Raw genomic sequence first — 12,901 nt, 5'->3', positions numbered from 1 at the left:
TACTTCACCACAGTTTGGCTTCTTATTTCTTTTAATAGTTTTTAGTTGTCTTTTTTCAAAAATCAGGAAAGACCTTGAAAACAATGCATTATCGCTACACAACCATAACAGTTATGAACAATACCTGGCACAGTGTTGAACATTAATTTTCTTTTCTGTGCCCAGTACCTGCTAATTCAAGTAATGACTGCTCAGACCTGCTACTTTCATGTTCAAATGTGGTGCTTAGTCTCTTTTGAAGCTGACTCATTACTGTATATTCAGCTAAGCGCCATTCATCAGAGAAGCAACTGAAATTTAGTTAGACTTTAATTGAAAAAAGAGCAAAAGAGAAAATTGGGTATGATTGATGGCATGTTAGTTGTGGCGGTGTTTGAGAGAAGCCAGAAAATATGATTAAGTTCACAGACACCCGGCATGTCCCAAAGGGACAGTTTTGGAGCCGGATATTCTTCTGACTCAAGATCTGAATTTTAATCAATGTTGTTTAAAAGAAATAATAATAATGATCATTTCAAACTCCTAGTAATCTCGACTTTGTCTGTTCAAATCTACCATCATTTATTGAAGACTGATTCCTCTGAATTAAAGCACCGATTAGAGAAATCCTTCTGCAGAGATTCAGTATTTCACCCATGCTCAAGCTAATATCTTTTAGCCATATTGCCCACATTCACAACTTGGCTGTATTGAGCTGGAAATGAGCCATGGACTTAATATGCACATACGTGGAGGCCTGGACAGTTTTTGTGCTTGTTTTCTTCACAAATCCTTTTTTTTTTTTTTTCTCAGTATTGGTTTCTATTAATTTGTCCACCCCCTCTGTCTGTTCCTTTGGAAACAAACTCACAGGCATCAATCTACAGCATTTCCAGTGGGAAATGGAAGCTGGTTGGACTTGTTTTTCTCGTTTTCTTTGTACATAATTGCTTTCTTGTGCTGTTCCTGCCTTCGCTGAGACAGTCTCGGGGTTATTATTCAAGAGTGACTATCGCTGATTGAGCTGTAAACTACTTTAAATTTTCATTGTGAAGACGGACCACCGCAGGTTGACGAATGAATGCAACATGACCTCCAACACATCGAAAAAGACTAACGCAGAGCCTCTAAACAGCTGGATGCGTCTCTAAACTCAGAATAGGATTTCTTGCTTTAAATGCACCAAACCTGCGACGATTTGACAAAAGACAGGCTGCTTTTTAAGGCCAAACTTAAGATTTTTTTGTGGCTGAAAAAAAGCAGACGCTAGAATAAAATCCAAAATGTAGCTTCAAGCACAACGCTGCAGATTTCTGCTTGCTAAATTATACGCTTTACCGGTATTTCCACCAGTTCGTCCTGCTCGCTCCATTGTAATGCAAACACGAGGCCCAGTTGAGAGGAGAGAGAATGAATTGGGACAATGATGAAAGTGCGAGCTATAAGAATCAGGACAGCTGTCAGGTTGTGCGGGTGTACAATTAATGGCTGAGGACTGATTTTACTAGAATGCAGCTACGTTTTCAGTAGAGACAGACACAGAGAAGAGCTCTGTGTGTGCAGCAGGTTACACAGTTTGCCATTAAGGGTCAAATGAACAGCTCAGACCTCACTTTCACCAAAAAACTAATTAAGACTCAAGGCTGTGTGGTTTCTGCCTCCAAGAGCATTCATAAATACTGTTTACACTGCCTTGGAGCAGATATGTACCAAAACCTTGAGTGTTTATAGCCACATTTATCAAATTTGAAACTGTGAGAGGACACAAGGACTTCACATTTGGTAAGAGCCTGCTAAAACCATCCGTTAAAGAACTGATCATTATCTTCGTTTTGTATATTATCCCGTCTATGTTATTCGTTTATCCATCTGTGTGACATCTTCTTATTGCCTGATTTGTCCAATCAAAAGTCCAAAGCCCAAAACACATCGAATTATCTCTGATTACAAGCGAGAGAAAAGCCAAAAACATCCAGCCAGAAACCAAAGAATGCTTTGTGTTTTTACTTCTCTGGGATAATCAATCAGTTATCACTTTTTATTTGACCGCCTAATCAATTAATCAACTCGTTTCTGCAGCCTTACCCGGGTTACAAACTTTATTTGTCCGCTTTTCTCTCCTGACATCACATCCTGTGTTGACACATGTACTAAACTTGAAGCATGTGTTTCTGCAAAAAAGGAAAGAAATCGCAAAAGGCAGACTTCTGTGTGTATCCTTGCAAACAAAAAATACGCGGCCACCACATCACTTTTCAATGCTTCAAAAAAACAAAAAAAAAACAAAGAAAAGGCTTCAGTCGATGCAACGCTTTTCTCTGCTGCCAAATTTCCCTTGTGCTGTGGCTTAGCCCAACAGTAGCGTAAAGGATGCATGCTTCTTTTATTTTATTTTCAGCCCCCTGCCTCCGTTTTTCTTTTCCTCCCTCCAGTACATCATTCCTCTGGGTGTTTGTGCGGTGTCCCTTAGTTACCGGATAAGAGACCCAGCAGCTCAGAGAGTTAAAAGCCTGCCCTGTCCCACTCATACGAACAAGACCATCAATAATTCACCCTCATCGGGAAGCATTATCTAACAGCCTTATAAAAATTTCAAGGTTGTGGGTGACAACATGGAACCAGTGAAGAAAGTGCTCCGTAAGAGAGCACTCCAGGTGCCAACAATGTGGGCAACAGATATGTTCAACTAAAGGCAGAGGTACACTCGTCTGCACTATCATGTAAGCCAGTCCCGCAAGGTTGATTTAACCGTTACACGGAAAACACAGAGGTCCCTCTGAAATAAAGGACAGCCACCGCATATCTCCTCTTGTCTCCACCGTGTGTGTGTGTGAGTGTGTTAGTGTGGCACAGAGGTGGAAGCGTTTGCTCGGCTGTATTAACGCCCAGGCTCATTCTCATTGACAGTGAAATCCCTCTAAGCCTAGATCAATTACATCCAGCTCTGCTGTAATTAAAATGTCCTAACAAAGGTCTTAGGAGCACAGGACAGAAACCTACCCATTCAAAATAAGCTCGGTCCAATCTATAGCAATAACCCCAAGAAAATAGTTTAAAGCTTCCTTTGGTGATAAGCACATGCACAAAGTGTCCACGCACGGCTGCTGCTCGGCTCAAAACAACCCCAGTTTATCCTTTAATGAGATCAAGATATGATTTAAGATGTGAAAAGCACACGGGCTCGCATTAAGCACAGTTAGCAGTAATATTTTTAATCATTGAAAGTACATAGTATAAAATACTAATTAATCCATGAAATAAAAAGCTAAAACAAACCCGTGCACGTGCTTGTTTGGTAGCCCCAACTACTAAGACAACTAATTATTTGTTCTCTTAAGTACATCTGATGCTTGACTATGCTCTGCTGAGAAATGACAGAATGCTTATGAGTCTCCTAATTAAAACTCAGCAGTGGAGTGATTAGCAATCACAACTCCACTCTTCAAATATCAAGATCTGGTTTGCTTGGCTGATCAACAACAGGCTTCCTTCTCTCACTGCAACCCTGAGAGCCTGCAGCCCCTCTCAGTGTGTATTAAGGAGGCTTTTGAAATGTCGGAAATCAGCAAGAAAGGGCTCAGCTGAATTTTGAGTTTTATATTGCTCTTCTTCTCTCTTTTTTTGCCAGAATGCCATTTGCATTTCTTTTTCCTTCTTTCTTTCTGTCTCTTTTTTAATATTGACTGCCAGCAATCACAAAATAGATTACACACTGACGGTGATGAACGCCTAAATGTTTTTGGTTTCACAAGCTAATTCATCATGCTACGAAACCCGAGTAAGAAGAAAAACATCAATAACATCACTTATGGTAACCAGTTAAATTAAACTTGAAAGCTGCTCCCTCATTGCGCCGATGAGGGGACTGTTCCTGACACGGAGAGCGCAAGATGGCTGACTGCACTGACACATTGTGAAAGCACGCCTCGCAATCCTAGGTAATAGATTCTCTTTGCTGTGCGACTCCCACCACTCCTCATCTTCTGTGACAACGCCTGCCAATCAAAGCCCGAGGAACGTTCAAGGGCTTTGACAATATCTCCTCACCTTGAAAATACATTGGCTTCATCACAAGGCACCGAGTGACACCAAGTAGGCATCAAATAGCCATTAGACATGGGAGACAAAGAGCCGGCGCACTACAGGTGATCCCGTGCCTCTCTCCTCTTATTTTTCTTTTCTTTTTTTCACCCAATGTAGCAAAACAGCTCCTTGAAAAATTGGCATTCAAAGTATTCTTTCTGTACATAAAGACACAACAAGAACAAATGCCAGCAATACCGTGGGAGGTGACATTTAAGAGTTGGACAGAAAATGCACTGCATGAGAGCACTAACGGTGGAAGCGTTTTTATGATCATTTGAAGGAATCTGCAGCAAAATTGAAGGAAGTGAAAGAACCCCAATATTATGTTCAATTTAGCTTTGTAATACACTAAGTAGCTTCTCGGGAAGCAAATGCTCCTGTGATGTTTGTGCGAAAGCACTTAATAGCAGAATTCGTGCTGTCCATCACGCGCGGAGGCCATGACGATTACTCATTTGGAAAATAAAACATGGGTGTGGGTGTATACCTGGTCCGATCTCTTTGAGGAATAACGATGTTACCCCACATCAGCTGACTCATTTCCATTTTTATGTGATTCATGAATACCATGAAGGATGAACAAGGAGATCTTTCTGCAGTGAAGCATGGCCTGAGCTTCAATTTCTGGGATAATTATATGATACTATTTAGGAATTTGAAGAAGAGAGAAGCGCTTCCTCGGCTCAAGACAGATGACCTGTCAGATACACCTAATACCAACACAAAGCCTTCAGCCTTTAATCTGCACACTTCCTGTGACCTATACTGTGGCAGAACCAAATAAAGAACCCTATCTTCGTATCCCCCTGAGACAGAGCAGTGTCCTAATATGCTAATGCCAGCCAGTGTTGGAGAAGAAGCTCTGAGGGCTGCCCAGACAGCACAGGTCAGTGCTAATCTTCTGATATATGGAGCTTAAAGACCTGGGACACATCCATCACATGCCGCTGACGGCTCCCCTACTGGGCGAGATCTGCACACTCCAAAGGGTTAACACACACCCCAAAGAGACCTCTGACGATCCATCACTCAAGAACCGGTCTCTGTTTGAGCAGAGTCCCCTAACAACACAGAGGAGGTAGCTTTCTCCGCGGTGAGCGCATCTACAGCCAGCGTGACTACTAGACCTAAGCGCCAAGCCTCTGTTGATCATTAAACATCCATTTTTAAACCAGTGGGGGAAAGTTAACTGTCATTTTAAACGCAGGAGGTGGTAGTATGGGAGAGAATTTTTCTCCCTCAGATCTCAGCGAAAAGGAGCGAGACCATATATCTATCCATCGGGTTAACTACCCTAACACATAATCATTCGTTCCAGTCATCTGTCTCTTTATTTTTGAGGCGAGCCACAAAATGGCTATGATAGGATTCTGCAGCGAGTGAGAAACTCACCCCGAAGCACTTTGTTAAATAAACAAAATGCCCTTTGCTTTCTTCTTTTTAAGCCCACACTCCTCTGTTGTGCATTTTCCTCCCTCCTTCTGGCTAACAGGCAAGAGTACCGCTTCAATGTGAGCATCACCGGTAAATATCAGGTTTGGTGTCAGCCCCTAAGATTCAGACACTACTCTCCAGACCTGAGACCATTTTGCAGCAACACTCAGCCAGGACAAAATCCATCTTAGAAGGAGCACTGATGTCAAATCCCTCCACTGATAGCAACCTCAACAGAGCAGAATGCATGTACTTCTCCTCTTCAGCAGCTTTTTAATAATTTGAAGAACCGGGCTCGGCTCAGCACACCGCAGCATGGTTTCTTCCCCACTCTTGTTTCTTTCCTGACTCACCAAACTCACCACAGTTGCTGCTGCCCTGTCCTCCTACACATACACAATGAAGGCAGCCCTGCTCTCTGAGCTTTGTCAGAAGCCATTGTAGACAACACAGGAGTAAGTCAGTCCTAACAGGGAAGGAGAATTCAACCATTCATGAGAAAAGCATCTAAAGTGTGCTTCTCCACTAAAATGAATATAATCCCACCTGCGCCCCTCTCAGACCTTCTTCCTGTCCATTTGTTTGTCCAACTTTTTCGCAGCGAGCCAGTCAGAGGAACAGAACAAGTCAGCTGTCAAACCCGCCTGCCGTGAGTGAAGATGGCAGGTGAAGTCCTGCTTTATCCACCTCCGCCCCCCCACCTCCTCAGCCTTCTCTATCCTACTCTTTGGTTCAACACGGAAAAGTGGCCTCCTACTCTCGCCTCTTTCACAAGTTTTGTGATCATATTTTGTCCAAACATAGGAAGGAGAGGAAGCAGCGAGGTCTCTCCTCTTGAAGGTTGGGAAGTGGTTGGCTCATGTTATTACCCAGGAGCAGGATGACCACGAAGGGGCCACCGACCCCTACCGCGCTTCCAATGGCATTTCCATTCCCTGTCTCTGTGTAATAACATCTCACACACTGCACTTTCTTTCACTATTAACCTATGCTGATCCTATTTTCAAAGTAAGGGCACGCACAAAGCATAGAAATGGCTTTTTTTCCCCGTGTCTCTCCTTCTTTGCAGTGCAAACGTGCGAGTGTTTATTTTCATCTACTTAACCTGCCTAAAATTGCTGTGAACATTAGGCCACGTATCCTCACACAAAGGGAGGAGAAGGGAAAGGGGGGGGGGAAAAGACGAATCCATCAAAATAAACAGCGTCTTGCCGCATTCCTTCTCTGACAAACAACAGCTGCACAGAATTGGAAATAAATATTATCTCTGCGACAAGAAAAACAACACCGCTAGGTTCTCGAGAGTCGTACACAAAGCTTGAACGCTCCGTGTCATTACATCTACGCTCGCTCGGTTTTGGAATTAAACCATTTAATTTGTCAGAAAGCGACTGAAAGCAAATTGATTTTGGAGCCTTTTTAGATGCAGGCCGCGGTGACCAAAACGGCAGTGAAAAACAAGCAAACATATTTTCAGCAACTTCTGTTCTTTTCTTTTTTTCCCCAATCGCCATGATTGCTCTGATGGTGTCCCATTCTCCTAAAAAGGTTGAAACACAGATCTTTGTTCCTGGTCTACGCTCGCCCCGAGAAATACTGAGCGAAAATGTTTTAACAGGCAAAATCTTTTTTAACATGACCACGTCTCTGAACGGCGTCCAAAATTTCCGCTAAATACGCGGCTTTTGGTGTTAAGCTTACGGCCAGCAAGTTCTCCCAATCCACACTAAATCTGTTTCCAAGACAAACACTTGCCTCTCGCACACACACATAAACCATGACCAACTGCAGTGTCCAGCAATCCTGTCACTAGCTTCCACCAGCAACAGCAGCAGCAGCAATTCTCTATCAGAACAAAACTGCTTAGAGGAAGGGGGCTGGTAGCTCAAGTTCTCCCTATTGAAATGCAGACACTTTGATATGGAAATTGGCAGTTACAAAAACCCGCTAGAATTCACACTAGCATGCACTGAAACCATTTGCGCAATGTGAGATGAGATGGCACTTCCTCCCAAGAAAACACAAGACAAATGGACTAAACCAGCATGTCTGGGGTGGGCGAGAGATGGAGTGGAGGTAGAGACAGGGTAGAGGGAGGCAACAGACCATTTGTCCCCCTCCTCCTCCTCCCTTCCCCTCCTTCTCCTTGAATTCCTACCATTCACTGTCCAAGCACTTGTTTCAAGACACAGACCCCCCCACCCCCCGAACTGAGGCATTTTTTTTTAAGCGCAACATCTATATTCAACAGTAAAGCCTCCTATCGGCAGGGGAGGAAGTGACCTTTTCATCTTCAGCAATCACTGATGGGTACGTCAGTATTAACCAGACGCTCTGAGCATCATCCCAGCCGAGGGAGACTTTTTTTTTTGTCTTTGACCGACACGACACAAAAAAACTTATCCGCCACGGCCCCAAAATATGCCTGGATTTGTCTGGTGGCGAGACAATTAGTCACACTGTGCATATAGCTTATATAATGCTGCAGTTTTTCCTTTCGCTTTTTCCCCCCCTTTGTAGTTCGTGACTGAATTGTGAATTTTGTCAGGTTTCTTTTAAGGCCAGCTCATCCATACTTTTCTGCATGAAGCTGTTATATAAGCATATGAAAGGGAAGCTCTCAGTTTCCCCAACTTAGCTTATATAATGTTGCACCACCATCCTGATCTGGTATAGACAGTATGGATTATGTGCAAACGTTATTTAACCTTCCCACGTCTGCCCAGCACAGTCATGCTCTCCTCTGGCTTCTTGCTTTAGTCTGTGCCTCCCTATCTCTAAAAGCTTCATGTGAGATTGGGAGATGGTGCCTGTAAAAACTGTGTGTGTGTGTGTGTGTGTGTGTGCGTGTGTGTGTGTGTGTGTGTGTGTGTGTACGTGAGAGACAGAGAGTGTGAGTGTGTTTGTGAGTGTGTCCCATCATCACACATGGCTGACTCTGGTCTGTGAATTATACATGCCCTGTGAAATGATCTTATTTTATAGCCGCAAAATGGAGAAGTAAATGGAGACAGTAACTGACATCCAACTACTTAGCTCCTGGTGTCCTGGACTGGGTGGAGATGTTTGTGTGAGCGCTCTCTTTTTTTTTAAATATCACTCTTGAATATCCTATAAATATAAATCAACTTCTCTTTGTTTTTTCCTTATGAAGAAAAACAGGCTTCAGCTTCATGCTAAGGGATTTTCTTGTCATGTGTGAATCTTGATTAAAAGAAAATCCCATTTGTAATGTGAAAACCCAAGAACTGTCATAGAATAATCGTTTTTTTAAAAAAGCACCTCTCAGTGGGCATTTAAGGTAAATTACATGGGATTATATATACATCTCAGTAACTAAGCAACTTCACATTAATTTAAAGTCTGGATGCGAAAGCCACCTAAAAATAACGTCGCCTATACTCTGGGCTTTATATTGATCCCATCACCACAGTTTTAAACTACCGGAGGAGCCCGTGGGCCCGTTTTCTGACATTTGCCTTATCCTATCCTGGGAGTGTAAATAAATGGTATTGATTCAGCGAGACATAACCCAGCATCTCCCCTGAAAGACTCAAAACATCCGCTTTTAAAGGCTACTTACAGAGGGTATACGCCGTGCCAAAATACGGATCCCGGCGCGGAATGTGAATCTCAGATCAACACCAGGAGCCCCCTTCTTCTTCTTCTCCGTCTCTCCCTTCTTTTCTTTTTCAGAAGAGGCCCCCAGAAACTAAACAGCGGGTCGCACAAAGACGGCTGGGGTTCGGCTGCATGCTCCACTTTCCTCACAGTGGAAGAGAAAGGTGGGGTTTCCCGTGCCAGGTATCTATTCTTCTTCCAGCCAACGCGCCCGGGACCGGACGAATAGCTCCATGGCGAAGGGTCTGTTCAAAAGTAATGATCGTTACTCCCCCGCCTCCTCCTCCTCCTCTTGTGCATGCACCCAGGCTCCTTCCGACGGGAGCGCTACGGATAGACTGCATAAAAAAAAGGGATCACTTCAAGGAGACTGAGTTGCGCCCCAGTCTCGTTTAAAAAAATCAAACTCCGAGCTCTGCTCCCGCACTGCTAAGTCTTTCTTAAAGTCTCCAGCGGTCGGGTTCGCAGATAAAGCACGGAGGGGGCTAATAGGACTTCTTCAGGCTGGTTTTCAGTGCGTTCCCTCGGTTGTTCCCTCTGCGCCTTATCCACACGCCGTGCAGACAGTCGGAGCTACAGCCGGACTGGAGGCAAACAAGGCGAGGAGAAACGGCTCACCGGTCCCCTGCTCTGCAGCAGCTGGCTGTTGAGGAAAGCGCGCAAAACCTGGAGCGGATCGCCAGGGAGCGCGCGGATTAGGATCCTAATGCCAATTATGACCGCGCGCATTAAGGCTAATATTAAACATTTATCTCCCGGGTGTTCAGATTTTATGCATGCGTTAAAGCGCGAGCGTGTTCTGCTGTTTTTGCTCCGGCTTGTGAAGATGGACTTTTTAACAATCCACGAAGCGCAATATTTTAATCAGCATTCCCCGGTGTAATCAGGAGAAAGGAAGCAAAAAAGCAAAAGAAAAGTGCAAGACCATTCATTACCAAAATCCACCTTATTCCAGGCATATAAATACGATACTATTTTTAACCCTATTAGAATTTCAGTATTGTGGGCAGTAGTTTTCACCTGGATCATTAGTATTAATAAAAACAGCACAACAACACAGGATAATGAGGCCGGAGCAAGAATTGTTCTAACTGAATCAGGCCAAAGACTGGAAAAAAAAGCAGAATAAGAAACCTTTAAATAGAAGCAGTCAAAAAGAGAAAAATACTGACCACTGACCACCAATGTTACCCCTCAGTCTCCTAGCAGGCACACCTATGGTACTGATTTCAAAATCCTAGGTCGCCTTGTTCTCAAGTCACCGCATTCCCAAGATTTTCAGAAAACTTAGTCTACCTTCAGCTCAAGTTCACTGATATCTGAACTTGGCCAAGACTTTTAGTAGCTACATCTGTGGTATCAATTTGAGAATCGTATGTCCCCTTGTTCTCGAGTTCATGCTTTCACAGTTGAAGGGTAAAAATCAGTTTCTGTACTTCTTCTCTCCTCTTTTAGCTATCATACTCAAGTGTAGACTAGTAAACTACTACAAACCAGTTCCTGGAGCTAACTCATTTAATCATGATATCTAATTAAACAGGGACAGAGTGCATCTACTGAATAAGCAAAGTGTGCTCAAATATGACCAGTTTGCATCATGGAAGAAGAAAAAAATCCAGCAAAAACTACCAAAACTACCAGCGTATACAGTGATATTCAGTCACTACCTCAGAGCAGATGTTGTGCAAACATTCAATATCCATCCATATGCTCGTGGAAAGAAACTGCAGCGTACAGTTCCTCCCTTTAATCTTGTCGACACAGAAAGAAGATGCTCATTTGAAACCTCGGATAATAGAGTAATGCCGCTAATGATAACATCTTCAGGGACGTATTCAAATACATTTAATTTCATTTAGAGTCCATTACGAAATGTCACATGGTAAATTCTGCTCTGAACTCATGCAGTTTGTTTTATGTGACAAAGGATTCCCAAGTTTCACACTTCAAATGTAATATAGATTAGATTAGATAGAACTTTATTAATCCCTCGGGTGGGTTCCTCTGGGAAATTCGATTTCCAAAAAAGCACAGCACCGACAGAAGTTACAGAGTTACAGAATATTATATATATATATATATATATACACACACACACACATATATATAAATACAGAGACAATATAAATAAAATATACGAAGGGGATAAATAGAATAAATAGGAATAAAAATAAAAATACAAGTGAATTGCACATTTCAAGTATTGAGTCTATTGCACCGTTGACTATTTACAAAAGTATTGCACAAGGTATTGCACAGTGAGGTGAAGAGGCACTACAGCTTAGTTGTTCCCCCCTCCTTTGTCCTCCTGTTTCCCCTCCCTCTCCCCTCCAGGGAGGAGTTAAACAGTCCGATGGCGTGTGGGACAAAGGAGTTTTTAAGTCTGTTAGTTCTTGTCTTTGGGAGAAGCAACCTGTCACTGAACAGACTCTTCTGGTTGTTAATGGCCGTGTGCAGAGGATGCCCAGCATTGTTCATAATGTCCAGCAGTTTCTTTAATGTCCTTTTCTCTGCCACTGTCACCAGAGTGTCCAGCTTCATGCCGACCACAGAGCTAGCCCTCCTGATCAGTTTCTCCAGCCTGGATGAGTCCTTCTTTGCTGTGCTGCTCCCCCAGCACACCACAGCATAGAAAAGTACTCCAGCAACCATATATGCGTATCTTTAATACGTATCATATGGAGCATTTAGGCATATGCTCAGCAGGCCCTCTGCTGGGCCAAAACACCAGAGGTCTTACGTCAATAATCTTTAGAGCATTGATCTCTGGTGTCCTGTGGCGTGGGGCACCTGGGTCCTTGCATGCTGCAGTTTGTAGGGTGGGGTCACTAAGGATTGGGTGTGTTCTGTTGCATCTCACAGATGCAAAATCCAGTTGAGATCTGGGTAAAGCTCTTTGTCATGTTCTTAAAGCAGGTCCTAAGCAGGTTTTTATGGTGTGGATGGGCACAATTTAGTCTCAGGCCTGATTTGGAAATCTACGTCGTAACTTACAACGTAACCAGAAACCCCTTTTAAACCTACGCCGTAACCTTCCACATAACCTGACGTGCACCTCCAGAGAACTGTAACGACACGTCAGGTTGACACAGTCCACAACGACTGAATGGAGTGGAAGGTTAGGCAAGGGGTTAAAAGAGGTTTCCAGTTACGTCATAAGTTACGATGTAGATTTCCTGCGAGTCTAAATCACAGTTTAGATGAGGCTGCAGCCTACTGGGAGTGCCACTGGCTGCATGAATGTTAAGTGCACGTAAAAGTAACAGGCACATAAATGCAAGAACCTAGCAGAACATTGCTTTGTAATGAAATGATCAGAGTTATTACATTACGGTTTTAATTGAATCTCCTCCCCGCTTTAATGTTGTGGCAGTGAGAACAGTCATGAGAAAAAGAAAGGACTCTATGAAGTCCTAAGTTTGCCCTTACTGCTTGACTTGGAATTAAGTGAGGGTGTGCTAATCAAATTCAGTTGATGAACAGATCATCAGTAAGTGTGCGCACATCTATAAAAACAGAAGTTTTGGGAATTTGCAGGACTAGTGTGTTAACACAATGCCACAGTCTTCCCAGGAGTGGATGTCCCAGCAAATTCACCTCTGGGTCAGAATGTGCGATCAGAGAAACTGCAAAAAGAAAAACAAGAGCTACAACTCAGCATGTTAAATGTTAAAGTTCATGACAGTACAGTCGGAAAACGACTGAAAAAGCATGACTTGTTTGAAAGGGTTACCAGCAGAAAGCCTTTTGTCTCTAAAAAGAACATTGTGGCATGGCTTAG

The 12,901-nt window shown here is 43.3% G+C and overlaps 1 protein-coding gene across 7 annotated transcripts in view; it reads right to left on the bottom strand.

Moving 5' to 3' along the window:
- The window catches only part of adgrl2b.1 (adhesion G protein-coupled receptor L2b, tandem duplicate 1), a 93,205-nt gene extending 83,489 nt beyond the window's left edge, over positions 1-9,716 (bottom strand). For 4 of the 7 annotated variants that reach the window (XM_086273511.1, XM_086273513.1, XM_086273512.1 and 1 more), the window contains exon 1: positions 9,083-9,715. The gene's annotated coding sequence lies outside the window, so the exon portion shown is untranslated. Of the gene's footprint in view, positions 1-9,082 lie in introns of all 7 variants that reach the window. The other 3 variants (XM_086273515.1, XM_086273519.1, XM_086273516.1) reach the window with 1 other exon arrangement.
- Between the last annotated feature and the right edge of the window lie 3,185 nt (positions 9,717-12,901).

Source organism: Aulonocara sp. 'chitande type north' Nkhata Bay, linkage group LG18 (assembly GCF_057382095.1).
Source record: "Aulonocara sp. 'chitande type north' Nkhata Bay isolate Kocher_YH1m ecotype deep benthic linkage group LG18, A_spYH_male_GT1.1, whole genome shotgun sequence".
Classification (NCBI taxonomy): domain Eukaryota; kingdom Metazoa; phylum Chordata; class Actinopteri; order Cichliformes; family Cichlidae; genus Aulonocara; species Aulonocara sp. 'chitande type north' Nkhata Bay.
Note: the sequence above shows the minus strand (reverse complement) of the source record. Positions and strands in the feature narration are given on the sequence as shown.